The sequence below is a fragment of the Leucopleurus acutus genome (genome assembly GCF_964270905.1).
Source record: "Leucopleurus acutus genome assembly, chromosome: 8".
Lineage (NCBI taxonomy): Eukaryota > Metazoa > Chordata > Mammalia > Artiodactyla > Delphinidae > Leucopleurus > Leucopleurus acutus.
This window is the reverse complement of record NC_139151.1, coordinates 2,551,329-2,577,455: the sequence shown is the minus strand read 5'-3', so window position 1 is coordinate 2,577,455 and position 26,127 is coordinate 2,551,329. Positions and strand designations below refer to the sequence as shown.

At 45.5% G+C, this 26,127-nt stretch overlaps 1 protein-coding gene across 2 annotated transcripts in view; it reads right to left on the bottom strand.

Annotated features, from left to right (window-relative positions):
- Positions 1-26,127, bottom strand: part of OPCML (opioid binding protein/cell adhesion molecule like) — a gene marked incomplete at both ends in the record, with an annotated part of 1,080,793 nt that overhangs the window by 562,455 nt on the left and 492,211 nt on the right. The gene's annotated exons all lie outside the window — the stretch shown is intronic.

Here is a 26,127-nt window from a genome sequence, read left to right as displayed (position 1 = left end):
TTCCCCCACACTGTTTGAGCCCTGCTGCACAAAGAAAAAGGCAGTCAGTTATGCAAGATAAAACCTCTCTTGAATTTGGGAAAAAATACAAGAAGCTTCCCTTTTGTCATGACCTAAATCACTTTTTGGTGAGTGTACAATGCCTCAAAGATTAAATATTTAAAATAATGCAATGGATTACAAAAACCTAGTTTAAATGAGCTACACATCCAATTCAGGCCAGCCCCACAAGAAGGCCACATTTCATTAAAAAGAAACTCAGTATGGCCCAGCACCTCTAAGCATTCTAACAAAGCTTTATTTAAACATTTTCTTTGAAGATGAGGTATTTTAGGAGGACAAAGATAATTACTCATTGTAAGCATAATGGTCCACTTGACAGAAGAAATTAAATGTATGGATAACTTCTAATAAAAATTAAAAACCTCTCTTCTACCACCCTTTTTTGTAACATATTTTTAAAGAGAGATGTTCAGAAATGCCCCCTGGTCTACCTCATAAATTCACGTAGCAGCGCGTGGTCAGCCTCTGCAGCATCCCTCCAGAGTCAGTGAGGCGCCCTGTACCCTTCTGAAACCGCAAGAGGGTATCTGCACCTGCAGCAGTTGATGAGCTGGTCGTACGGTGTCAGAAAAACCCAGTGCTGTATTCAATTCTTGCCCGTTAGGCTGCAAAATTTTCTGTTCCTGCCGCTTCTCCATCTCAAGACGGTTATCCCATCACAGGCCTCTTTCCCATGGAGGGGGGTGTGAAGCAGCGCTGGGAGGCTCACAGTGAATCCGAATGCCACCGTCCGTCCACCAGCAGGATGCTGAAGGCGTCTGTATTTCCATGCAGGAGATCATTGCTTTCCTTCTGTGATGCATGGAATGCACTTGCACTTTGAGATTTCGGCCCTGCTCTGTTCTCTCGGACCGCATGGCTCAGGGAGATAAGGCTTCCTTCTGCGTGGGCACAGGAAGTCCGGTGGGAGAAAAGAGTCTAATATTTCAACCTGAGTTGAAGGAAACTCTCCTACACCAGCCATTCTGAACGCTGATCACGACCAATTTATCTGTCCGTTTCCAGCCTGACCTCTTCCCCAACCCAGTTCTGGTGCCATGCTTTCTACTAAGAAAACTCTTGCCCAAACCTCCCAAATCCCCAGAACTTGCAGAATAAAAGTGCGTTCACTTAATGGAATAACAGGCAGCGATCAAAATGAATGGGGTATATAGCTACAGACAACACATGGGATGAAACTGAGCACGGCAATTACAAACACAAAAGATGACAAGGAGGATGATGCCATCTTCTAAATTAGAAAAAAATCTAAACCATATTATACAGTTGAAAAACATGCATAGACAGGACAAAACCATGTAGATATGTTGCAAGATAGATCAATTGATAGATTGATAGAGTAATGGATTAATCAATTGATCAACAGATAGAAGTTGGAAGATAGGAGAGGATACACACAGGTAGACCAAGGTCAATGTTCTGGCTTGTGTGTTGGGGAGATGCTCAAAAGTTTGCACTGTATCAAGAAGGGGAAAGAAGGAAAGAAGGAGGGAGGGAGGGAGAATGAGGACAAAGCCATGGTCCTAACAGTTGCGAGAGTGTGGCAGGGGTCACAATTATAATTAATTCTGGTGCCTGAGTTCCAAGTAGACACACCTATCAGTCACTCTGTGCTTCCCAACTTCCAGCTCCCCACAGCCAATGCAGGGTACTGCCTGATCTCTTTGGCAGGATGTGTAAATCCTCTCTACCGACCACTGCCTAACTTCCAAGGGCACCTGTGTGATTCTCCACCTGTTCCAGGCTATCGCCGCAGGTGGCTCTGTCTTCCTTCCCACCCCTCACAGGTACTTTCAGACCACTCTGCCTTTGGTCCTGTGTCTCCTCTGTCTGTGTCCTTCCCCACTAATGGCCTCCAAGACCCAGGCCCTACACCACCTTCTCTGTGACACTGCCTCCCTGCCTGACTCACTCCTGCCACACTGAGCACGTAGGACCCCTTCCTGGTTTCCGTAGTTCTCGGGGCTCCTCCTTCCTAAATGCTCAGTACATCATATTTCAGTTGGTTGTGTATCGCTGGCCTCTTGGTTTTGATGAGATCTTGAAGCACAGGCAGTATTTTCTTCATTTCATATTCCCTGCGTATAGTAATTTTCTATTGCTGACAAATTACCAAAAATCTGGCAGCTCAAAGCTGTTTGTCATCTCACAGTCGTGAGGGTCAGAAGTCCAGGTGGGCTGGTGAGCTTCTCTGCTCAGGGTCTCCCAAGGTTCAAGTCAAGGTGTCGACCAGGCTGGGTTCTTACCTGGAGGCTCTGGGGAAGAATCTGCAACTATGCTCACTTCAGCTGTTGTCTGAGTTCAGGTCCAGGTGAGACCGAGGTCCCTGATTCCTCGGGCTCCTGGCTCCAAAAGACCACCCGCATTCCTTGGCACGCGGTACCCTCCGTCCTCCAAGCCAGTCTCCCCTGGTGCCTCTAATCTCCCTGACGTCTCTTTCTGACCAGCTGGAGGAAGTTTTCTGCTTTAAGGGTTTATGCAATAACACTGGACCCACCTGGAAAACCCAGGCTGCTGGTCCTATCTTAGGTCAGCTGTGCCATGTCACATTAACACAACCACTGGAGTGCTAGGCGTGTCCTCATATTCACGGGTACCTGGAATTAGGATGAAACCTCACACGGAGGCCATTTTAGAGATTTTCCCTGCCACCTGCGGTATCTGCCACAGTGAATAAAAAGGAAAGGGAGAAAGAGGAAGCTTCTAAAACCTATTTCTGCATGCCCCGTGTGCCCCACGCCTGTACACACAGACACGTCACGTACGACGACACACACTGAGACACACTGGCAAGCACAGCCCATTCTGATCCTTTATACTTGGGCCTGCAGTCGTGGTTCATGCTGGCCTATATGGGAGAAATGTCCTCAGAGGAGTGTTGCTAACGTCTGTCCAGGTAAGACCCGGGAACCACTTAGAGAAGAGTCACCGCAGTGTCCTTGTGCAAGCGCAGATGTCTGGGCTCCACTTCAGAGCTAATCACTGAGAATCTCTGAGCGTGGCGCCTGGCGATAGGCGGGTTTTTTTGTTTTTTTGCGGTACGCAGGCCTCTCACTGCTGTGGCCCCTCCCGTTGCGGAGCACAGGCTCCGGACGCGCAGGCTCAGCGGCCATGGCTCACGGGCCCAGCCGCTCCGCGGCATGTGGGATCTTCCTGGACCGGGGCACGAACCCATGTCCCCTGCATCGGCAGGCGGACTCCCAACCACTGCGCCACCAGGGAAGCCCGATAGGCGTTTCTAATAAGCTTCCCAGGTGATTCATAGGGAATTCAGTATCTGAGAACCACACTCTGGGTCCCTCTCCTCTTAGAGGATACTTTTGTCCTTTAGTCCTTATTTATGATACCAGTCAGTTTCAGTTGGGCAGTCGTCGTCCCTCTTTTCTTTATCCCTGGACCACCGCAGATGGCTGACCCCACCAGTCTCAGCACTGCCAGCAGAAGGAGGAATGACATACCCACTCTTGGAGCGACTGATGAACGACGGACCAGGAGTCTTCTTGAAGAACAGTCTTCCGTTTCCCAGAAACTACAAGACTGGTCCAAAGAAAAGGAGAGAAGGGTGCCGGACTCTTGACAACTGTAGCTGTGACAGGAGGGGAGCCAGCTGGCCCTGAGATCTCGCTTCCTTGGGACCCACTGTATTCCTGCTAAAACTGTCTTGGGTAAAAGTAATTACTCTCTTATTGAAGAGTCTAATAACTAGGGCTGCTTTTGAAAAAATTCTAAAAGGAATAGAACATGCAGGGAATAAGAGAAAAAAATGTGAATAATCGCATTCTTTCTTTTCTGTGCTTTCCCCTTTTCTTTCCTTTTTTGCCTGTCTTTCCTTTTTTCTCTCTCTTTTCTTGTTTTGATATGTAGATAGAGCATAGCCAGAAACACTACAACCAACCTTCAAAACCCACGTCGACTCAGACATGCCCTTCTGCAGGTCAGAAAAGTCTGACCCTCTTTTGAAGCCAGATTACCAGTGAGATCGGAGGAAGAGAGACAGAAATTGTGCTCCGAACTGTATCTAGAGGTCAGACAGTCCATTGTGCTGCTGCTGGCTCCACACCAGCCCCTGAGAAGCCAGACAGTAAAGAGCCCCAACTGGGCTTGTGCCGGAAACAGCCTCTGCCGGATCCCAAAGGGCGGGCGCGTCCGGGGACACAGGGCATCACCCGGCCCTGTATGCCCGAGGCACACTGCTCTGTCCCCCAGCAACAAGCCTCAAAGACAGGGCGGCTGAAGTCATGCCGCCGGTGTCAGGCCTTGAAGGAGGACTGACAAAGCCAGACTGCGTCCAGCTCCCGGGAGCCCCAGCCTGGCCCTCGGCCTCTGCGGTTTGCTGAGTGAGAGTGCGCGGCACCCCAAGCCCTGTGCCCCCCTGCAGGCCCCACGTTCGCCGGGCTTTGTTCTCAAAGATGTTCCTCTGAGCGATTATGACCCACAGGCTCGTGAGACAGAAGGACCAGCGAGGGCTATCCCACCTTTGTTGTCTGGACATGGGCATCGGGCCTGTGCCTTGGTTGCCTTCTGAAAGCACGGCTGAGAAGACGCCGAGGATGGACTCCCATAGGCCAGCGCTAGTGCTCAAAGCTACAGAGAGGACTGCAACAGTGTCACCCTGTGCTGGACGCTCTCGTGACCCTGAGGATCTGAGGAGAAACTCTACGCACGTGAGCAACGTTTGGGTGGGAATGGGGATGGCCCAGTCCCAAGGTGACCTCTGAACCAGCCCCTGGCTGAGCAGAGATGAGTGTGGCCGGACAGCCCCTGCCCAGCCTCCCCATGCAGACACCACTTGATATTTGAATCTAAAGGTTAATTAAGTGCAGCTGCCACAGGCAGAAAGGCCACAATCAATTACCACGCCTTCTTGTCCATTTCAGCCTATTCTTAATTATGTTCCTTGGGTTTGGGGAAGGAGGTCTTCCAGCCAAGTTTTAGAAAAGACCAGCTCTTTTGTTTGGAAGGCAGATCTGCCCTCCTGGACCGCAGCATTCATCTTCATCATCCCGGGGAGGGGGGTGTCCCACGGCTGTCTGTCGCAGCCAAGGGGCACTGGGCAGGCTCTGGACAGAGTGTCCTGGAGAGCATCCCAGGCAGTCCTACGGGCATGGAGTGAAGGCCACATCCTCCAGCGCTTCCCTTAAGGGATTTCCTTGAGAGCAGGGCCACTCTTGCTCCAGCCACCAGCGGCTCAGGGCTGCTCTCCGGGACGTGCCACAAGGCTCATGGCCCAGCACTGGCCTAGCGCCGCCCCCCGCCATCTGTGTGTCAACGTCCTCACACACCCACGTGCCACCCGGTGCGCACGTGGGCACATGCTGAACTCTGTCATCATTAACTGTTTAAAATTCCAGTGTTGTTCATCGAAGTGGTGCGGGCTGTGTTCTCATTAAGGAGATCAATTCCTGTTGAATATTCACCTCCAGGGGCGGATGTGGTCGGAATGAGCTGATAGTTTCTGTCTGCCCCCCCCCCCCCCCCCCCAGCTAATGAGTGGTCGCAGCCACTGCAACATAATCACTGGCCTGCAATCAGTCAAAATAACAAGCCGTAGCGCCTGGCAGGGATGCTGGGTGTTCCACGTAAACATACACAGGAAGGGGGTCTCACAAACGGCCTGTCCATCTCAATGAGTCAGGCCAGGTGGGAGATGGATGGGTAGATAGGTGGCCCGTCCCCCTGGGTTGAGCCCCACCTGCCTTTCCTTCTTCCCCATATGACTTCCCATCGTCTCACCCACAAACTCTGCACATGGCTGCCTGGAAAAGCCCTTAAAGCCCTTTGGCTGCCTCTAACCCGACGCGTTCCTACGCTTTAGTCCTAATTCAAGAGCCCCGTCCCATCAGAGTCTCCTGAGAAGGAGCCCGCACCCCCACGAGGGGCTGGGGGCTCAGAGCCCTGGGAGCGCCCCAGCAAGTATTTCCTCTGCCCGGAGCTGTCTGCACCGTGGAGCAAGCAGCTGGGGTTCTCTCTCCTCCTCTCCTTCCTGGGAACTCAGCGTTAGAGGGTGGGCAGAGGGTGGCGTTCAAGACCGACCGACAGAAACAAACCAGCGCCCAAAGCTCTTGCCTGGCCGCTGGGAATGCTAGCGGGTGGTTTTTCTGAGCCAAGGGAATGAGACCAAACAACTGCAGAGTTAAAAAATTAGTTCATAGTACGGAGAGGCAAGGCTCTCCTGTTAAGATTTGGGTTCATGCACGCCAACTTCAAGAAATCCCATTGAGAAACTGTCTTCTTTTACCTTTTCTTTTCTTTTTTCCTACATCTTTCAGAAAATTTTGCATTAGTGGACCTGAGCAAGGAATGGATTTTAATCTCTTTTTCCCCAATCCCTTCCCCTCTGCTTCACATGTTTCTTTTGTGGATTGTTCTAACCGACATCACAGACACTTAGCCTACAACAACCGCACCCTTGCAGCCTCACTGAGGGAGTCACACTGTGGACTCACCCCCTCCTTGCTACCCCGCTGCAGTCTTCCTACAAACAGCTGTCCAGCAGCTGTCATGGACCAGAGGCTAGGCATTGGGAATACACGGCCCTTACAGTCTAGTAAGAGGGCACGTCCGCGTAAATGAACGACTGCAAAAGAGCGAGCAGGCCACTGACTTTTGACGCTGAAATACATTATTTTCCTGAATTTTTAGGCCAGAATATTTTCTGAGACATAATCACACAGGCACACCTCGCTTTGTTGTGCATGGGTTGCTCACACTTCACAGATACTGCATTTTTTACAAATTGAAGGTTTGTGGCAACCCTGTGTCTAGCAAGTCTATGGGCACTATCTTCCAACAGCTTTTGCTCACTTCGTGTCTCTGTGTCAAACTTCGGTAATTCTCGCAGTATTTCAAACTTTTTCATTAGTGTTATATTTGTTATGGTGATCAGTGATCGGTGGTCTTCGATGTTTCTACTGCAGAAACATTACGACTTGCTGAAGTCTCAGATGATGGTTAGCATTTTTTAGGAATAATGTATTCTTAATTAAGGTATAGACATTGTTTTCTTAGACATATGCTATTGCACACTTAATAGACTACAGTGCAGTGTAAACATAGCTTTCATATGCATTGGGGAACCAAAAAGTTCATGAGACTCACTTTATTGTGATATTGGCCTTATTGAGGAGGTCAGGAATCGAACCTTCAACATCTCCGAGTTGTGCCCGTGACTCCAGGGATGAAGACACTTTATTAATGACCTCAAGAGGCAAATGGGGACTCCAAGCGAGAGCCTTCAGTATACCCCTCTGTTCAAGAAGATCTGTTAGTTCCTAGTCCAGAATTTCTGTAATAGATCCTGGGTCACGAGCTGAGGACACAGTTGCAGATAAGATTTGCTCAACAGCAGTCGGGTTCCTGTGTCTCAGCTGGACGGAGGGTCACCAGGGGAATGGGGACCACAGAGCTTTCTCCCTCTGTCACGTGGAGGAAGGAAAGACACTTGCCCACTCACAGGTATGAGCCACATGTCACTGGAGAAAAGCAGTGATAACTGGATGTCATTTCTAATCTTGCCTCTCGTGGACAAGGCTGGGGACAGTAAGGAAATGGGAAATAGCAGCTGGTGCCACTCAGCATTCCAGCTCACCTGTCCTCTGACCCTCATCAGCTATTAGGAGAGGTAATTAAGCCAGCGTCCTGCTCATACAACCGCCACTGAGCTCGTGGAACGTAACCTACACCCAGTGCACACAACAGAATAGCACACCCTGAACCACGGGCACCAGGGGACATGTGAGCATCCGCTCGCCCATGACAGGACAGCGTGCTGGGCCTGGTGCTCGGGAAAAAAGCAGGCAGAATGCTTACGCTTTGAGAGTCTGCTTTCTAAGCACAGGCAGTGATCTGAATACACACAGATAGTTCAAAGCACAGTGAAGTAAAGTCACTGAACGAAGCCATAAATGAGAGGGGAGCATTGACACCCTGCACAGGACACAGTGGATGGGCTGCTTGGGGTGGGAGGAACCTGGGCTGCTAATTAGAAGTGGGACCTGCGAGACTCATCATGGAAGCTCCCGATATGGTTTGGAAGGGCCGGCGATTTCCTTGCTGATGGAGACGGAAAGTTTTCCTGGAGAAGGTAGATTTTGGAATGTCCCAATGATCTGAAAAATTACTATACAACACACACTTACAAGAAATCGCTTGTAAATCCTGACGGCAAACGCCTGGGAAGGGAAACTGAGCTTAGCATTCTTTCCCTCTCACGCTTTCCTCTGCTCTCTCATTTTGCTTTTTAACCAACCAACATGTTTTTAATACCTATAAGGTGCTATCCACCAATGAGGAGGAAAAGAGCCTGATAAGAATTAATCCTAAGGGGTTCAAAGATGGCTCTCCGACTTCTGGATGGGCTTGTAACCTCATCTATAGAAGAGTAACAGTACTGCTGGCATTCAGGGCTTCCTGTGAGGCAGGTGCCATGATAAACATGGCTTGCACTCTCCTGTTCAGTGGTCCAACAGCCCTAAGAGATGGGTACTATTGTCATTCTCCTCATACAGATGGGGGAACTGAGGCTCAGAGGTGAAGCCACTTGCCCAAGGTCACACAACTGATAAGTGACAAGTGACCATCTGACCTCAGCCTCCTCTTAGAGGTTGACCTAATGAGCCCAAATAGTTATTCTTCCATATTGCCTCTTTGCAATTAAGAGACACAAAGCGAGAGCTTTGCAGAGGAGATGCTTACAAGCCTGCCTGATCACAGCACCACATAAAACGCTATCACTGCCCCCGCTGCCCAGGGATGAAGGGGGAGCACACACCTATAGACACATCACAACCCAGCAGACTTGCCTAGTTCATGTTTTACCTCCGATTTTTTGGAAGGGGGAAGTAGACACTGTTCTTAGACGGGTCGTCTCTTGGAGAACACAGGATCCGTTGCCACCCAGACCTGGTGCAGTGGTCGGGGACTCAGGGCCACTGGAAGGTGCAGAGCCCATCACCACACAGGTGGCTGTTTGGTCAAAGGGCTCAGCCCCACTCCAGTCTCAGCACCTGTAACTGTCTCCCTGAAACAGCTGTGGGGTCGCGAGCTGTGGTCCAGCCGAGCAGTGCAGCCAGACAGCAGCTGTGTTTCTCCCCGGGCTCGGGGATGGATGGCTCCACACAGCGTTATTATGTCTGCAAAGCACTTCACGATGCTCGAGGATGAAAGGAGTTATAAATGAAAGATATTATTATTAATAAGAATGTAGATGAACAAAGGGAAAATGTACGCGCCCTCCCTATCCATCACCTTCCACACTTCACCTACGGAGCATGGTCCGCGGGAGGCTCCAGGAAAGCCCATTTGCAGAAATCAATAACTAGTTTTAAAAAATAGATCCGGGCTCCACGGGAGCTGACTGCTCAGGGCTTTCTCATAATTCTCTGCAATAGTCAATATGAGCCATCACCGCCTCAAATAAAGATTGAATTCAAATTCAGTTAAGACTGGTTTTATATGCTAATCCACCCACTTGATTATTAAATGTCTTTACTGAGGCTTTTGAAATATAGGCTGTGAGGGGGGAAAAAGGGAAAACAGAAAGCCTGCATGAGTTTGTGCGGTGGGAGCGAAGAGGCTAGCTCACACTGATGGACTCACGGCAGCTTGGTTCTCCTGGGTTTATACAATTAACACTTGGGGAAACCGAGTTCCATTCTGTGGGTGGCAGGAAGCACTTCAGGTCTACCCATCAGGAGGTCAAAGAAGAAGAAGGGTCACAGAGCCTGGCCTTTGGCAGCACTGATGGTGCACAGGCTCTGAACAGAGGCCTGGCGTTAAGTGTGCAGAATGTTGAGTGGGCAGCATCAGGGTTCATGCCTTGGGATCGCGTGGTCCATGGGGAAGCCAAGACAAACACCAACTCACAGCAGCACGTGTTACAGAAACCTGTACGCATAAGCTGGCGGCATCCCAGGCTGTGTTACAGGAGACAGGGGATAGGGAGAATCAGATGACCCGCCAGAGACTCCAGGAGGCTGGGTGGAGGAGGAGAAAGTAAGAGAAGGCTACTAGAGCAAGTGTGCTGAGAGCTTTTTTTTTTTTTTTTTTTTGCAGTACGCGGGCCTCTCACTGTCGTGGCCTCTACCACTGTGGAGCACAGGCTCAGCGGCCATGGCTCACGGGCCCAGCCGCTCCGCGGCACGTGGGATCCTCCCGGACCGGGGCACGAACCCATGTTCCCTGCATCGGCAGGCGGACTCCCAACCACTGCGCCGCCAGGGAAGCCCATGCTGAGAACTTCTGATGGAAGTTAGGAGCTGCTTTGAGAGAGTGAAGCAGTATACCCACCGGTTGGTCTTAACTCATTAGCAGGTGAAGCTTCTGGAAACGTGTAAAAATGGAGCAAATGCAGGTAAAGGATGCATGCAACGAAGAGAAGCAAACACTCATGGGGCAGAATGGGTTTGATTTCACAGTCAAGAAGACGTACAGTTTAAGAAACACTGTTTGCCGGCGATAATAGACCCTTTGCACGTTAATTCGTGGACAACAAAGAACTACGTATGAATTTTTGCCCTGTGAATATTTAATCGCAACTTGCAAAACATGTCAAGCAAGTCACGTACTTTCCCTGGACGATTCTGATAGTGGTGAAGAGATTCATCAATAAAAGATTGTGGGGACAGTGCTTGTATGTTGCATTTTTGCCTTCCCTCTTGCATTGGAACTTGGGTTGGTGAGGCCGTGTTGCAAAAAGGTCTAGAGTGCAAAACGAGTCTTCCAGGACTCAGTTCTAGCACTGCCATGGGTGAGCTGCTGAGAAAAAGGACCTGTTTTCTCGCACCTGTATACCAGTGATCCTCCCAACCAGAGTGCATGAAGACCCCCGGAGAACAGGTCTTACGTGCATGAATCCCTGAACTTACGCACTGTTCAGGTCCTGTGAATCTGCATTTTGATACACAACCCCGATGATTCTGAAGAAGGATATCCTCCAACTATAAGATACACTTGGAGGCTGAAGAGCTGAGATCTCTCTAAAGAATATGCACAGAGGAGCCTATAGCTCTTTCCCCTCCATAGAGAGGAAAATGGGATTGATTCGGGAGTAGTTAGCATATCAGGCTGCAGCGTACAGCCCAGCGGTAAACATAAATACATAAATATGGGGCAACTTATTCTATAGTTCACAGAGGTGTAAATTATTTTTCTTTGTGCAAATGTATGCAGTCTTCTCACTTGTGAATTGCACCTCCGAGTATCAGGACTGTCTGTTTTTAAGGCCGGCATTTCCTTGGGTGATTATGGCTGTGATTAAGTCCTTGATTATACAGTGTGGTGTCTCTTGGCTTGAAACGCTGCTGGGCAGAAGCACGCCCACAACTGGAGGCGCCAGTGGAGTCTGGATAACTGCATTTAAGAGACTCAAACTTCATAGGCCTTAACTCTTTGGTATGTCAGTCAGGAGGGGCTCTCAGGAACACGGATTCTCAGTTGAGAGCAAGACTGGAAATCGGAAAAGAGGGGGTTGTTTGGGTATTTGTGTGCTATTTTAATTCGATTTTTATTATTATGTATTATTATTTCCCTCATCACGACTTGAGTGGTTTGGGCAAATGTGTTCAAATTGTCTGCTGCACGTAGTAACGTACAGGAAATACTGCCTATCTGAATATTGTTACTTTTTAGTAGCCTTTATAATGGTGAAAAATTATAAAGTTTATGGAAGTGGACTGTAGAGACTCCCCCCAAACACCCAAATACATACATGTGAAAAATGTGGACACGGGGGGAAAGGGAGGGTGGGATGAATTGGGAGATTAGGTTTGACATAAGTACACTACCATGTGTAAAATAGATAGCCAGTGGGAACCTGCTGTATAGCACAGGGAGCTCAGCTCAGTGCTTTGTGACGACCTAGATGGGGGGGATGGGGGTGGGGTGGGAGGGAGGTTCAAGAGGGAGGGGATATAGGTGTACATAGAGCAGATTCACTTTGTTGTACAGCAGAAACTAACACCATTGTAAAGCTACTATACTCCAAGAAAAAAAAGGGGGTCAAAATGGACTTGGAGTTCTGGCTTGTCTGAGGGGTAAGCCACACCCGGCGTGTGGGCGTCTGACAAATGATGTGCACGGGCGCCCTGCACCCCTGCTCTCATCCCCTTTCCCAGCCTTTCCCAGGCTCCCCTGGAACACCTGGATCAGTAGGTTTTGTCCTGCCTGCCTGCCTGCCTGCTTTTTCTCCTGCTGCTTTTCTACCTAGAAATCTCTCCTTCCCAATTTTCTAAATCTGATCTGGGTAAAACTGAGGTTCCTTCCAGCTCAGGTCCCACATTCACGGTGCTCTCTCTCTAACCTGCCCCTCGCCGCTCTGCCTGTTCCCTGTGTGTTTAGCGGTCATTAATTTTAAGTAGTCTGATCAGTTTTATCTTTTCAGAACTATTATGCCTGCATATGTAGTATTTATGCTTTGTATTTAAATTTTTTGTTAGATTTTTAATACCTTGCTGTTTCCTATTCTTACTTTACATGTAGTTTGGACAAATATATGAGAATGTCCTGATGTACATAATTTATGAGAAACATCATTAACCTTGACACATTTTTATTTTTATTTGCATATCGTTAACCTTGAAAAATTTTCCCCATAGTGGGGATGGTGAGAGCTGAGCCAGGTTACGGAGCTCAGATGGGAATTTGAAGCTGAGGGATGTATAGCTGACATGCTCGGGTAGCTTCAAATCCCAGCTCTGCCACACTTCCTAGCTGTGTGACCCTGAGAAAGTGACATAGCGTCTCTGTGCCTCACTTTTACGGTGTCACGGTTTTAAGACGGCAAGTCTCGTGCTCCTAGAACGATCTCGGTCCCCGGCAAGCCGAGGTTACCCTAGCCGTTTCCTCTCCTGTACTGAATGCAGGAGATATACTAAAGGTATATTCCATGTGTGGCTGTTATGAAATAATTCGGGATAAGAGCTGAGTAACGTCTCTCTTATTACGTGACTGAGGTTCAGTGCAGGTTAAAAGAAGGCGCTGGCACAGACTTGCTGGTGGAAGCACAATGCAGACTAGACGGCATCTAACTCACAGGTGCCTTTGGTGTAGACGGCCCGGGGGGAGATGGCAGGGGCCTGGACACCCCAGTGGGGGTCTGAGGGGAAGACCTGCCCGCCGCTCAGTGAGGAGCCCCCCCGCCCACAGAGCATCTTCCCACGTGGCAACCGCCCCTACATGGATTCTGTGCCAGAGGCAGGAAAGGGGATAACACACTAAAGTCTCAAGGACGAAACCAAGGCTCAGAGGGTCTAATGGCTTGTGCGGCGTCACAGCAAGTGACAGTGTGCAGTCAGGGTCTACAGAGGCGGGGTTCCTTCCTCTGTGTGTGTGTGTGGGGGGGGGGCATGTGTGCGTAGTACACAGTGTAGAGAGTGTGAGTGCGGGAGTGGTGCATGGTGTATGTATGCACGGTGTATGTGTGGTATATCGTGTGTGTGTGAGGTGTACGGTGTGTGGGGTGTGTGGGTGTGGGGGTGTGTGTCTAATCTCAATCCCCATGAGAGCTTTCCTGTGTGAAGGAGGTTGATGGGCGATGGATAAAGCCTGACTCAGAACTCAACCGAGTGTCAACATGCTTTTACAAATCCTACATTCAGGGCACGAATTTAAAAAAGAATGAAAGAAAGAAAAAGCTACTTTTGAGGTACTTGAGGATTTAGCCCCTCCTTCAGGTACAAAAGTGAAATTTGAAGAATGGATCTTTGAGTGTGAAATCTCCCACATCTTTCCTCAACCAGTGATATTGCAACTCGTATCTCTGAATTTCAGCACCGTTCACTTGTGGAGAATCGGTTTCTCAGAAGCATCGCACCTCAAGTGTCCTTTAGAGAAAACAGTTCTAAGACACAAGGAACAGTGGACCAGCGATGGAATCTCCAGCACTGGCTAGGCTGGCAAAGACAAATTTGGGAGGACGAATTTCCACACTGCTCACTCCTCAAGGTACTAGCTCTCCTCTCCTCTGCTCATGTGAAACTTCCCGAGATAATTATCCAAATTCCATCGTTTGATTCATTCTGACAAGTGCACCCATCACTTCTTGTGACACAAAAGTTTACAGCCTGTTTGTAATATGTATACACGTGTGAGTTATTTGGGGTGTGTGTGTGTGTGTGTATGTGTGTGTGTGTGTGTGTGTGTGTGTGTGTGTGTGTTCATTCTTGAATGAACACCTTCACCGCCCACTCCCCACATAGCGGATAAGGCTCATCCAGCATCCGTGGCAGCCTAAGCAGGGGGTACCATTCCCTTCCTGCTGCAGAGGAAGGAGGTGAAATATGGTGGGGCGGTAGGAATCCCTTGGTCAGTTTCCTCGTAATATTAGGAGGAGGCACTGGGATCTGGTCTGGGTTCCTGACCTCTGCTCCACAGTCCCCGTCACAGAAGGAGCAAATTTGGGGAGTGGGGCTTCCTCAGTCCTGCCCGGGTAGACCAACTTCCTGGTTATTACAGCAACATGACACCAGGTGAAGGCTATCACGAAGGTCTCAACCCTAAAGACGGCTGAGACACCACTGACAAGGTGCTACAAAGGCAAAGGCAAATCTTTGAAACACTGGGTTAGAGCAGCACATTCAAAGGTCCACGAAGTGCGTGGAAATGTGTGCTCCCATCGCATGCATCCTGCTGTCCACTCCCGACCCCCAGGTGCAACAATGGCAGATTAGAAACAATGTGGAGGAGACTGGTTCAAGATGGCAGAGTAGAAGGATGTGCTCTCACTCCGTCTTGCAAGAACACCAGAATCACAACTAACTGCTGAACAATCATCAACAGGAAGACACTGGAACTCACCAAAAAATGTACTCCACATCCAAAGACAAAGGAGAAGCCACAATGAGACAGTAGGAGGGGCGCAATCACAGTAAAATCAGATCCCATAACTGCTGGGTGGGTGACTCACAGACTGGAGAACACTTAAACCACAGAAGTCCACCCACTGGAGTGAAGGTTCTGGGCACCACGTCAGGCTTCCGAACCTGGGGATCTGGCAACAGGAGGAGGAATTCTTAGAGAATCAGACTTTGAAGGCTAGCGGGATTTGATTGCAGGACTTTGACAGGACTGGGGGAAACAGAGACTCCACTCTTGGAGGGCACACACAAAGTAGTGTGCGCATCGGGACCCAGGGGAAGGAGCAGTGACCCCATAGGTGACTGAACCAGACCTACCTGCAGAGGCAGGGCGTGGCTGTGTGTCACCTTGAGGACAAGGACACTGGCAGCAGAAGTTCTGGGAAGTACTCCTTGGCGTGAGCTCTCCCAGAGTTTGCCATCAGCACCACCAAAGAGCCCAGGTAGGCTCCAGTGTTGGGTCGCCTCAGGCCAAACAACCAACAGGGAGGGAGCCCAGCCCCACCCATCAACAGACAAGCGGATTAAACTTCTACTGAGCTCTGCCCACCAGAGCAACAGCCAGCTCTACCCGCCACCAGTGCCGCCCATCAGGAAACTTGCACAAGCCTCTTAGGTAGCCTCATCCACCAGAGGGCAGACAGCAGAAGCAAGAAGAACTACAATCCTGCAGCCTGTGGAACAAAAACCACATTCACAGAAAGAGAGACAAGATGAAAAGGCAGAGGTCTATGTACCAGATGAAGGAACAAGATAAAACCCCAGAGAAACAACTAAATGAGGTGGAGATAGGCAACATTCCAGAAAAAGAATTCAGAATAATGATAGTGAAGATGATCCAGGACCTCGGAAAAAGAATGAAGGTAAAGATCAAGAAGATGCAAGAAATATTTAACAAACATCTAGAGGAATTAAAGAACAAAGAAACAGAGATGAACAATACAATAACTGAAATGAAAAATACACTAGAAGGAATCAATAGCAGAATAACTGAGGCAGAAGAACAGATAAGTGACCTGGAAGACAGAATGGTGGAATTCACTGCTGCGGAACAGAATAAAGAAAAACGAATGAAAAGATGAAGACAGCCTAAGAGACCTCTGGGACAACATTAAATGCAACAGCATTCGCATTATAGGGGTCCCAGAAGGAGAGGAGAGAGAGATTAAGGACCCAAGAAAATATTTGACAAGATTATAGTCAAAAACTTCCCTAACACGGGAAAGGAAATAGCCACCCAAGTCCAGAAAGTACAGAGAGTCCCATAGAGGATAAACCCAAGGAGAAACACACTGAGACATGTAGTGATCAAACTGGCAAAAATTAAAGACAAAGAAAAATTATTGAAAGCAGCAAGGGAAAAACAACAAATAATATACAAGGAAACTCCCATAAGGTTAACAGCTGATTTCTCAACAGAAACTCTAAAGGCCAGAAGGGAGTGGCATGATATACTTAAAGTGATGAAAGGGAAGAACCTACAACCAAGATTACTCTACACAGCAAGGATCACATTGAGATTCGATGGAGAAATCAAAAGCTTTACAGACCAGCAAAAGATAAGAGAATTCAGCACCACCAAACCAGCTCTACAACAAATACTAAAGGAACTTCTCTAAGCGGGAAACACAAGAGAAGAAAAGGACCTACAAAAAAAAAAAAAAAAATTAAAAATATGGTAATAGGAACATACATATTGATAATTACCTTAAACGTGAATGGATTAAATGCTCCAACCAAAAGACACAGGCTTGTTGAATGGATACAAAAATAAGACCCATATATATGCTGTCTACAAGAGACCCACTTCAGACCTAGGGACACATTCAGACTGAAAGTGAGGGGATGAAAAAAGATATTCCATGCAAATGGAAATCAAAAGAAAGCTGGAGTAGCAGTACTCATATCAGATAAAACAGACTTTAAAATAAAGAATGTTACAAGAGACAAGGAAGGACACTACATAATGATCAAGGGATCAATCCAAGAAGAAGATATAACAATTATAAATATATATGCACCCAACATAGGAGCACATCAATACATAAGGCAATTGCTAACAGCTATAAGAGAGGAAATCCACAGTAACACAATAATAGTGGGGGACTTTAACACCTCACTTACACCAATGGACAGATCATCCAAACTGAAAATTAATAAGGAAACACAAGCTTTAAATGACACAATAGACCAGATAGATTTAATTGATATCTATAGGACATTCCATCCAAAAGCAGCAGATTACACTTTCTCCTCAAGTGTGCATGGAACATTCTCCAGGACAGATCACATCTTGAGTCACAAATCAAGCCTCAGTAAATTTAAGAAAATTGACATCATATCAAGCATCTTTTCTGACAACAATGCCATGAGATTAGAAATCAATTACAGGGAAAAAAATGTAAAAAACACAACCACATTGCAGTTAAGCAATACGTTACTAAATAACCAAGAGATCACTGAAGAAATCAAAGAGGAAATCAAAATACACCTGGAGACAAATGACAATGAAAACACGATGATCCAAAACCTATGGGATGCAGCAAAAGCAGTTCTAAGAGGAAAGTTTATAGCTATACAAGCCTACCTCAAGAAACAAGAAAAATCTCAAACAATCTAACCTTACACCTAAAGGAACTAGAGAAAGTAGAAAAAACAAAACCCAAAGTTAGAAGAAGGAAAGAAATCATAAAGGTAAGAGCAGAAATAAATGAAATAGAAACAAAGAAAACAATAGCAAAGATCAATAAAACTAAAAGCTGGTTCTTTGAGAAGATAAACAAAATTGACAAACCATTAGCTAGACTTATCAAGAAAAAGAGGGAGAAGACTCAAATCAATAAAATTAGAAATGAAAAAGGAGAAGTTACAACAGATACCACAGAAATACAAAGCATCCTAAGAGCCTACTACAAGTAACTCTATGCTAATAAAATGGACAACCTGGAAAAAATGGACAAATTCTTAGAAGGTATAACCTTCCAAGACTGAACCAGGAAGAAATAGAAAATATGAACAGACCAATCACACGTAATGAAACTGAAACTGTGATTTAAAATTTTCCAACAAACAAAAGTCCAAGACCAGATGGCTTCACAGGTGAATTCTAACAAACATTGAGAGAAGAGCTAACACTCAACCTTCTCAAACTCTTCCAAAAAACTGCAGAGGAAGGAACACTCCCAAACTCATTCTATGAGGCCACCATCACCCTGATACCGAAACCAGACAAAGATACGACAAAAAAGAAAGTTACAGACCAATATCATTGATGGATATAGACGCAAAAATCCTCAACAAAACACTAGCAAACAGAATCCAACAACACGTTAAAAGGATCATACACCATGATCAAGTGGGATTTATCCCAGGGATGCAAGGATTCTTCAATATACGTAAATCAATCAATGTGATGCACCATATTAACAAATTGAAGAATAAAAACCATATGATCATCTCAATAGATGCAGAAAAAGCTTCTGACAAAATTCAACACCCATTTATGATAAAAAACTCTCCAGAAAGTGGGCATAGAGGGAACCTACCTCAACACGATGGAGGCCATATATGACAAATCCACAGCAAACATCATTCTCAATGGTGAAAAACTGAAAGCATTTCCTTTAAGATCAGGAACAAGACAGGATGTCTACTCTCACCTCTCTTATTTAACATAGTTTTGGAAGTCCTAGCCACGGCAATCAGAGAAGAAAAAGAAATAAAAGGAATACAAATTGGAAAAGAAGAAGTAAAACTGTCACTGTTTGCAGATGACATGATACTATACATAGAGAATCCTAAAGATGTCACCAGAAAACTACTAGAGCTAATCAATGAATTTGGTAAAGTGGCAGGATACAAAATTAATGTACAGAAATATCTTGCATGCCTATACACTAATGATGAAAAATCTGAAAGAGATATTAAGGAAACCCTCCCATTTACCATTGCAACAAAAAGAATAAAATACCTAGGAATAAACCTACCTAGGGAGACAAAACACCTGTATGCAGAAAAATATAAGACACCTTTGAAAGAAATTAAAGATGATACCAACAGATGGAGAGATATACCATGTTCTTGGATTGGAAGAATCAATATTGTGAAAATGACTCTACTACCCAAAGCAATCTACAGATTCAATGCAATCCCTATCAAACTATCAATGGCATTTTTAACAGAACGAGAACAAAAAATCTTAAAATTTGTATGGAGACACAAAACACCCTGAGACTTGCTGAAGCAGTCTCAAGGGAAAAAAAAAGGAGCTGGAGGAATCAGACTCCCTGACTTCAGATTATACTACAAAGCTACAGTAATCAAGACAATATGGTACTGGCACAGAAAAAGAAATATAGATCAATGGAACAGGATAGACAGGCCAGAGTTAAACCCATGCACCTATGGTCAACTAATCTATGACAAAAGAGGCAAGGATATACAATGGAGAAAAGACAGTCTCTTCAATAAGTGGTGCTGGGAAAACCGGACAGCTACATGTAGAAGAATGAAATTAGAACACTCCCTAACACCATACACAAAAATAAACTCAACATGGATTAGAGACCTAAATGTAAGACCGGACACTATTAGAAGAAAACTCTTAGAGGAAGACATAGGAGGAACACTCTTTGACATAAATCACAGCCAGATCTTTTTTGATCCACCTCCTAGAGTAATGGAAATCAAAACAAAAATAAACAAGTGAGACCTAATGAAACTTAAAAGCTTTTGCAAAGCAAAGGAAACTACAAACAAGTCGAAAAGACGACCCTCAGAATGGGAAAAAATATTTGCAAACGAATCAACGGACAAAGGATTAATCTCCCAAATATATAAACAGCTCAATATTAAAGAAACAAACAACCCAATCCAAAAATGGGCAGAAGACCTAAACAGACATTTCCCCAAAGAAGACATACAGATGGCCAAGAAGCACATGAAAAGCTGCTCAATATCACTAATTATTAGAGAAATGCAAATCAAAACTACAATGAGGTATCACCTCACACCAGTTAGAATGGGCATCATCAGAAAATCTACAAACAACAAATGCTGGAGAGGGTGTGGAGAAAAGGGAATCCTCTTGCACTGATGGTGGGAATGTAAATTAATACAGCCACTATGGAGAACAGTATGGAGGTTCCTTAAAAGACTAAAAATAGAACTACCATATGACCCAGGAATCCCACTACTGGGCATATACCTAGAGAAAACAATAATTCACAAAGACACATGCACTCCAGTGTTCACTGCTGTGCTATTTACAATAGCCAGGCCATGGAATCAACCTAAATGCCCATCAACAGAGGAATGGATAAAGAAGATGTGGTACACATATACAATGGAATACTACTCAGCCATAAAAAGGAATGAAATTGGGTCATTTGTAGCAACATGGATGAATCGAGAAACTGTCATACAGAGTGAAGTAAGTGAGAAAGAGAAAAACAAATACCGTATATTAACGCATACATGTGGAACCTAGAAAAATGGTACAGATGAACCGGTTTGCAAGGCAGAAATAGAGACACAGATGTAGAGAACAAACGTATGGACACCAAGGGGGAAAAGTGGCGGGCGGTGGTGGTGGTGATGTGATGAATTGGGAGATTGGGATTGACATGTATACACTGATGTGTATAAAACTGATGACTAATAAGAACCTGCTGTATAAAAAAAATAAATAAAATTCAAAAAAAAAGAAAAGAAACAATGTGGATTTTAAGCCGAAAAAGTTCTGGCCCTGCGACTCCTCGCCCACCACCCCTGCCCCAGGTATCTGAGTCTGGTTCCCTAATGTGTAACATAAAGACAGGCCGCTCTGATACACCATGATCAAGTGGGGTTTATTCCAGGAATGCAAGGATTCTTCAATATACGCAAATCTATCAATGTGATAAACCATATTAACAAATTGAAGGAGAAAAACCATATGATCATCTCAATAGATGCAGAGAAAGCTTTTGACAAAATTCAACACCCATTTATGATAAAAACCCTGCAGAAAGTAGGCATAGAGGGAACTTTCCTCAACATAATAAAGGCCATATATGACAAGCCCACAGCAAACATCATCCTCAATGGTGAAAAACTGAAAGCATTTCCACTAATCAGGAACAAGACAAGGTTGCCCACTCTCACCACTCTTATTCAACATAGTTTTGGAAGTTTTAGCCACAGCAATCAGAGAAGAAAAGGAAATAAAAGGAATCCAAATCAGAAAAGAAGAAGTAAAGCTGTCACTGTTTGCAGATGACATGATCCTATACATAGAGAACCCTAAAGATGCTACCAGAAAACTACTAGAGCTAATCAATGAATTTGGTAAAGTGGCAGGATACACAATTAATGCACAGAAATCTCTGGCATTCCTATATACTAATGATGAAAAATCTGAAAGTGAAATCAAGAAAACACTCCCATTTACCATTGCAACAAAAAGAATAAAATATCTAGGAATAAACCTACCTAAGGAGACAAAAGACCTGTATGCAGAAAATTATAAGACACTGATGAAAGAAATTAACGATGATACAAATAGATGGAGAGATATACCATGTTCTTGGATTGGAAGAATCAACATTGTGAAAATGACTCTACTACCCAAAGCAATCTATAGATTCAATGCAATCCCTATCAAACTACCACTGGCATTTTTCACAGAACTAGAACAAAAAATTTTGCAATTTGTATGGAAACACAAAAGACCCCGAATAGCCAAAGCAATCTTGAGAACGAAAGAAGGAACTGGAGGAATCAGGCGCCCTGACTTCAGACTATACTACAAAGCTACAGTTATCAAGACGGTATGGTACTGGCACAAAAACAGAAAGATAGATCAATGGAACAGGATAGAAAGCCCAGAGATAAACCCACGCACATATGGTCACCTTATCTTTGATAAAGATGGCAGTAATGTACAGTGGAGAAAGGACAGCCTCTTCAATAAGTGGTGCTGGGAAAACTGGACAGGTACATGTAAAAGTATGAGATTAGATCACTCCCTAACACCATACACAAAAATAAGCTCAAAATGGATTAAAGACCTAAATGTAAGGCCAGAAACTTTCAAACTCTTAGAGGAAAACATAGGCAGAACACTCTATGACATAAATCACAGCAAGATCCTTTCTGACCCACCTCCTAGAGTAATGGAAATAAAAACAAAAATAAACAAATGGGACCTAAGAAAACTTCAAAGCTTTTGCACAGCAAAGGAAACCATAAAGAAGACCAAAAGACAACCCTCAGAATGGGAGAAAATATTTGCAAATGAAGCAACCGACAAAGGATTAATCTCCAAAATTTACAAGCAGCTCATGCAGCTCAATAACAAGAAAACAAACAACCCAATCCAAAAATGGGCAGAAGACCTAAATAGACATTTCTCCAAAGAAGATATACAGACTGCCAACAAACACATGAAAGAATGCTCAACATCATTAATCATTAGAGAAATGCAAATCAAAACTACAATGAGATATCATCTCACACCAGTGAGAATGGCCATCATCAGAAAATCTAGAAACAATAAATGCTGGAGAGGGTGTGGAGAAAAGGGAACACTCTTGCACTGCTGGTGGGAATGTGAATTGGTTCAGCCACTATGGAGAACAGTATGGAGGTTCCTTAAAAAACTACAAATAGAACTACCATATGACCCAGCAATCCCACTACTGGGCATATACCCGGAGAAAACCAAAATTCAAAAAGAGTCATGTACCAAAATGTTCATTGCAGCTCTATTTACAATAGCCCGGAGATGGAAACAACCTAAGTGCCCGTCATCGGATGAATGGATAAAGAAGATGTGGCACATATATACAGTGGAATATTACTCAGCCATAAAAAGAAACGAAATTGAGCTATTTGTAATGAGGTGGATAGACCTAGAGTCTGTCATACAGAGTGAAGTAAGTCAGAAAGAAAAAGACAAATACCGTATGCTAACACATATATATGGAATTTAAGAAAAAAAATGTCATGAAGAACCTAGGGGTAAAGCAGGAATAAAGACGCAGACCTCCTAGAGAACGGACTTGAGGTTATGGGGAGGGGAAAGGGTGAGCTGTGACAGGGCGAGAGAGAGTCATGGGCATATACACACTAACAAACGTAGTAAGGTAGATAGCTAGTGGGAAGCAGCAGCATGGCACAGGGATATTGGCTCAGTGCTTTGTGACAGCCTGGAGGGGTGGGATAGGGAGGGTGGGAGGGAGGGAGACGCAAGAGGGAAGACATATGGGAACATATGTTTATGTATGACTGATTCACTTTGTTATAAAGCAGAAACTAACACACCATTGTAAAGCAATTATACCCCAATAAAGATGTTTAAAAAAACATTACTGCCACCCTGAGGTGGTGGTGGGAATTACAGCGTACTTGTTTTGATAAAAATTGAAACTTTCAAGTATGTCAAGGCATATTTTTGAAAAAGTGGATTCTCCTCTGGACCAGAATTGTTGAAACCATAAAACTTCTATTATGATGTTATCAAAAAAAAAAAAAAAAAAAGACAGGCCGCTCTGCCCTGTCCAGTTAACAGAATCATCATAGGCTCCGGGAAAAGAGCCCACGTTGAGACCACAGAGTGCACGCTGTTTTTAATAGTCACGACCGTCATAAAATAACGCAGCATATAAAATGCAGCCCACTGCTTCATAAATTTTACCTAAAACTGATATGCCAGCTATAATATTCACTAAACATTTAATTAACAAGACTGTTCTTTTTAGATTTAAAAGGGTTATTTGGAGATGATTTCCATGGTCAGGGCCTCTTACAAATCTATCCAGGAAAGTCTGAACTCCTGTCTTTTTTTCCCTTCATGAATTTCTCTCTACCAAGCAGAGGAATCCAAAATCGTTCCATTAACCTTTGCCCTGTGCTCCGAGTTGGGACTTCTTCTTTTTTGCAAAGAAGGCATTACAGCAACTACACATGGAAAAGTTTCACTGACTTCCATTAGGGAGGGTCTTTTGCCTGTTTCTCCCCTCTCCACCCCCCCAGTCTACAAGATCGCTGAAATAGGATTTGAGATCTGAAAGGCTACTCAGAATATAGCTCCATAAGGCAGGGACTTTATTTAAAACACGGCTGTATAGTCAGTTCTTAGCTCAGCATCTGGCTTTTCATAGGTGCTCAAAAATACCTCATGAAGGAAAGGAAAGGAAGGAAGGATGGATGGACAGACAGATGGATAAGAAGCAACCAGAGAGCATGCATGTAAAGGAAGGGGTAGCCATCGTTTTTGCCCCAGAGATGGTTGCTGAAGGGCACAGGAAAATTCTGGAATTACTGGGACTTCTATAGGGCAATGTGGCAGAAGAAATATTTCTCCTCCTTGTTGCCTCCCTGATTCCCAGCCCTGTCAGAAACATTAGAACCAAGGTTTCAAATTAGCACTCCAAGACCTCTAAAAAAGAATTCCAATGCAGGTATTCATTTAGTACACAGAGAATGAACATTTATTGGGTGTCTACTCTATGCCAGACACAGCACTTTGTTTTTTATGTATGCTAGCTCATTTAATCTTCAACCTTATGACGGAGAAATTATGATCGCCATTTATCTTGAGCTAAAAGACATTACATTCGCTGCCCACATCACACGGTGAAAGACGGCGAGAGTGGTGCCTAGTGGCTGTATTTGCCCGACATTCCTTCCTTCAAGCTGCTCTGAAATGGACTTCTTCTTGCCCTTCCCTGCTCCTTGGGTGCTGGTGGGGCTGGTCCTCCTCCAGACAGATCGGACCTCGTTAGCATGTGACCTAGAACTAGTGAGTCATAGCACCAGTTGCTTTGGCTCCAGTGACTGACCCAAGTCTGACCCATCGGACAACTCCCGTAATTTTCCCCGTCTGTAGAGCCCCAGCTGGGGGGGGGGGGGGGCATCCTGCACCTGCACCAGGGCAGTCAGGTGCAGATCAGTGCACCTGTCCTGAGACACACACAGTCCTCGTGCAGACTGTAGCTGAGCCCAGCTCAGCACACACGTTCCCCCTGCAAATCAACAGGGGACTCGGGAAAGAACTGAAGTTGTCACATACTCCTGTTGGCCGTGATTGCAAAAGCTTGGGGTCATCATTTGGTGGCTGAATTCTCAAGTCTGTGTGAGAATCTGGGGCAGCCAGTCCGGAACTCACTGCAATAAATGGCCAGAGATTCTACTGAAGCATCTTCTTCCGGCAACGACCCTCACACAGGTCCCTGGCGGGTGTGGAACCAAGAACCTAGTGCAAGATATGAATGAAAAGTGCTCCCCCTGGACTCTGCCAGCAGCTGGTAGTTATCTGCTGCTGCAGGCTCCTTAGTGGCCAGGGCCCTTTTCCCACAGCATGTGGTACAAGTCAGAGGCTCAAATGCGGGTATTTCTTTGATTTTCAGACAGCTGCAATTTCCTAAACACCCACCTTGTAGCCTACATCTTCACTCACCTCACCGAGTCCCTCCTGAAGAAACATTTCTCTCAGAACTGCAGTGGCGATATGGTGCATAAATATATATAATTACTCTACATTAATATAATTAGCCTGTCCCTCTCCTGATCCAGAAATGGTTGTCCATTTTTAGCTGCTAATGGTTGGAATTATTTATGTGCATTTGTTCAAGGACTAAAAATGGATTCATAGAAAAAGAAAGCAGAGATGTTAGGACAGAAAGGTCCTTTCATCTTTTCCATCCCATTGTTCCCGTCTGGGGCCCACCTCCTGCCTTCTTGGGAACTGAGTCTGGTAGCTTAGGGGAGATGAGATTCACACAGGGCACTCTGTCCACTTATTCTCTTTGATGAATTACCAGCAAGCTGACAAGACAAGGTACTTTGGCTGTTTTAAAGCCGACAACTCCTTCTCCACAGCACCACCGGGGACCCATCCTTGGTAAAGGGCAGGGCCACATTGGAGAAGAAAGGCGCTGACTCAGCAGCTTGCATTTCTTACATCTTCTCTACCAGCCTAGCTCCTCCAGCTACTGTGAAGCCTCAGACACGCCAGAAAGTACAACTACCATTCATATCCATACATTCTGAAATTAAAAACAAAAGTAGATACAAGAAGATAATTGCATATAAATATCTCCTTCTTCACCACTTGTAGGGAATAAAGCTTTCCTTGTAGCCTGTACTTATCTTTCCGTAATAGCTGTCGTGTTGAACCCCATGTGCCCAGCACTGTGTTATTTTTTATGTACGTCATTTCACTTCATTA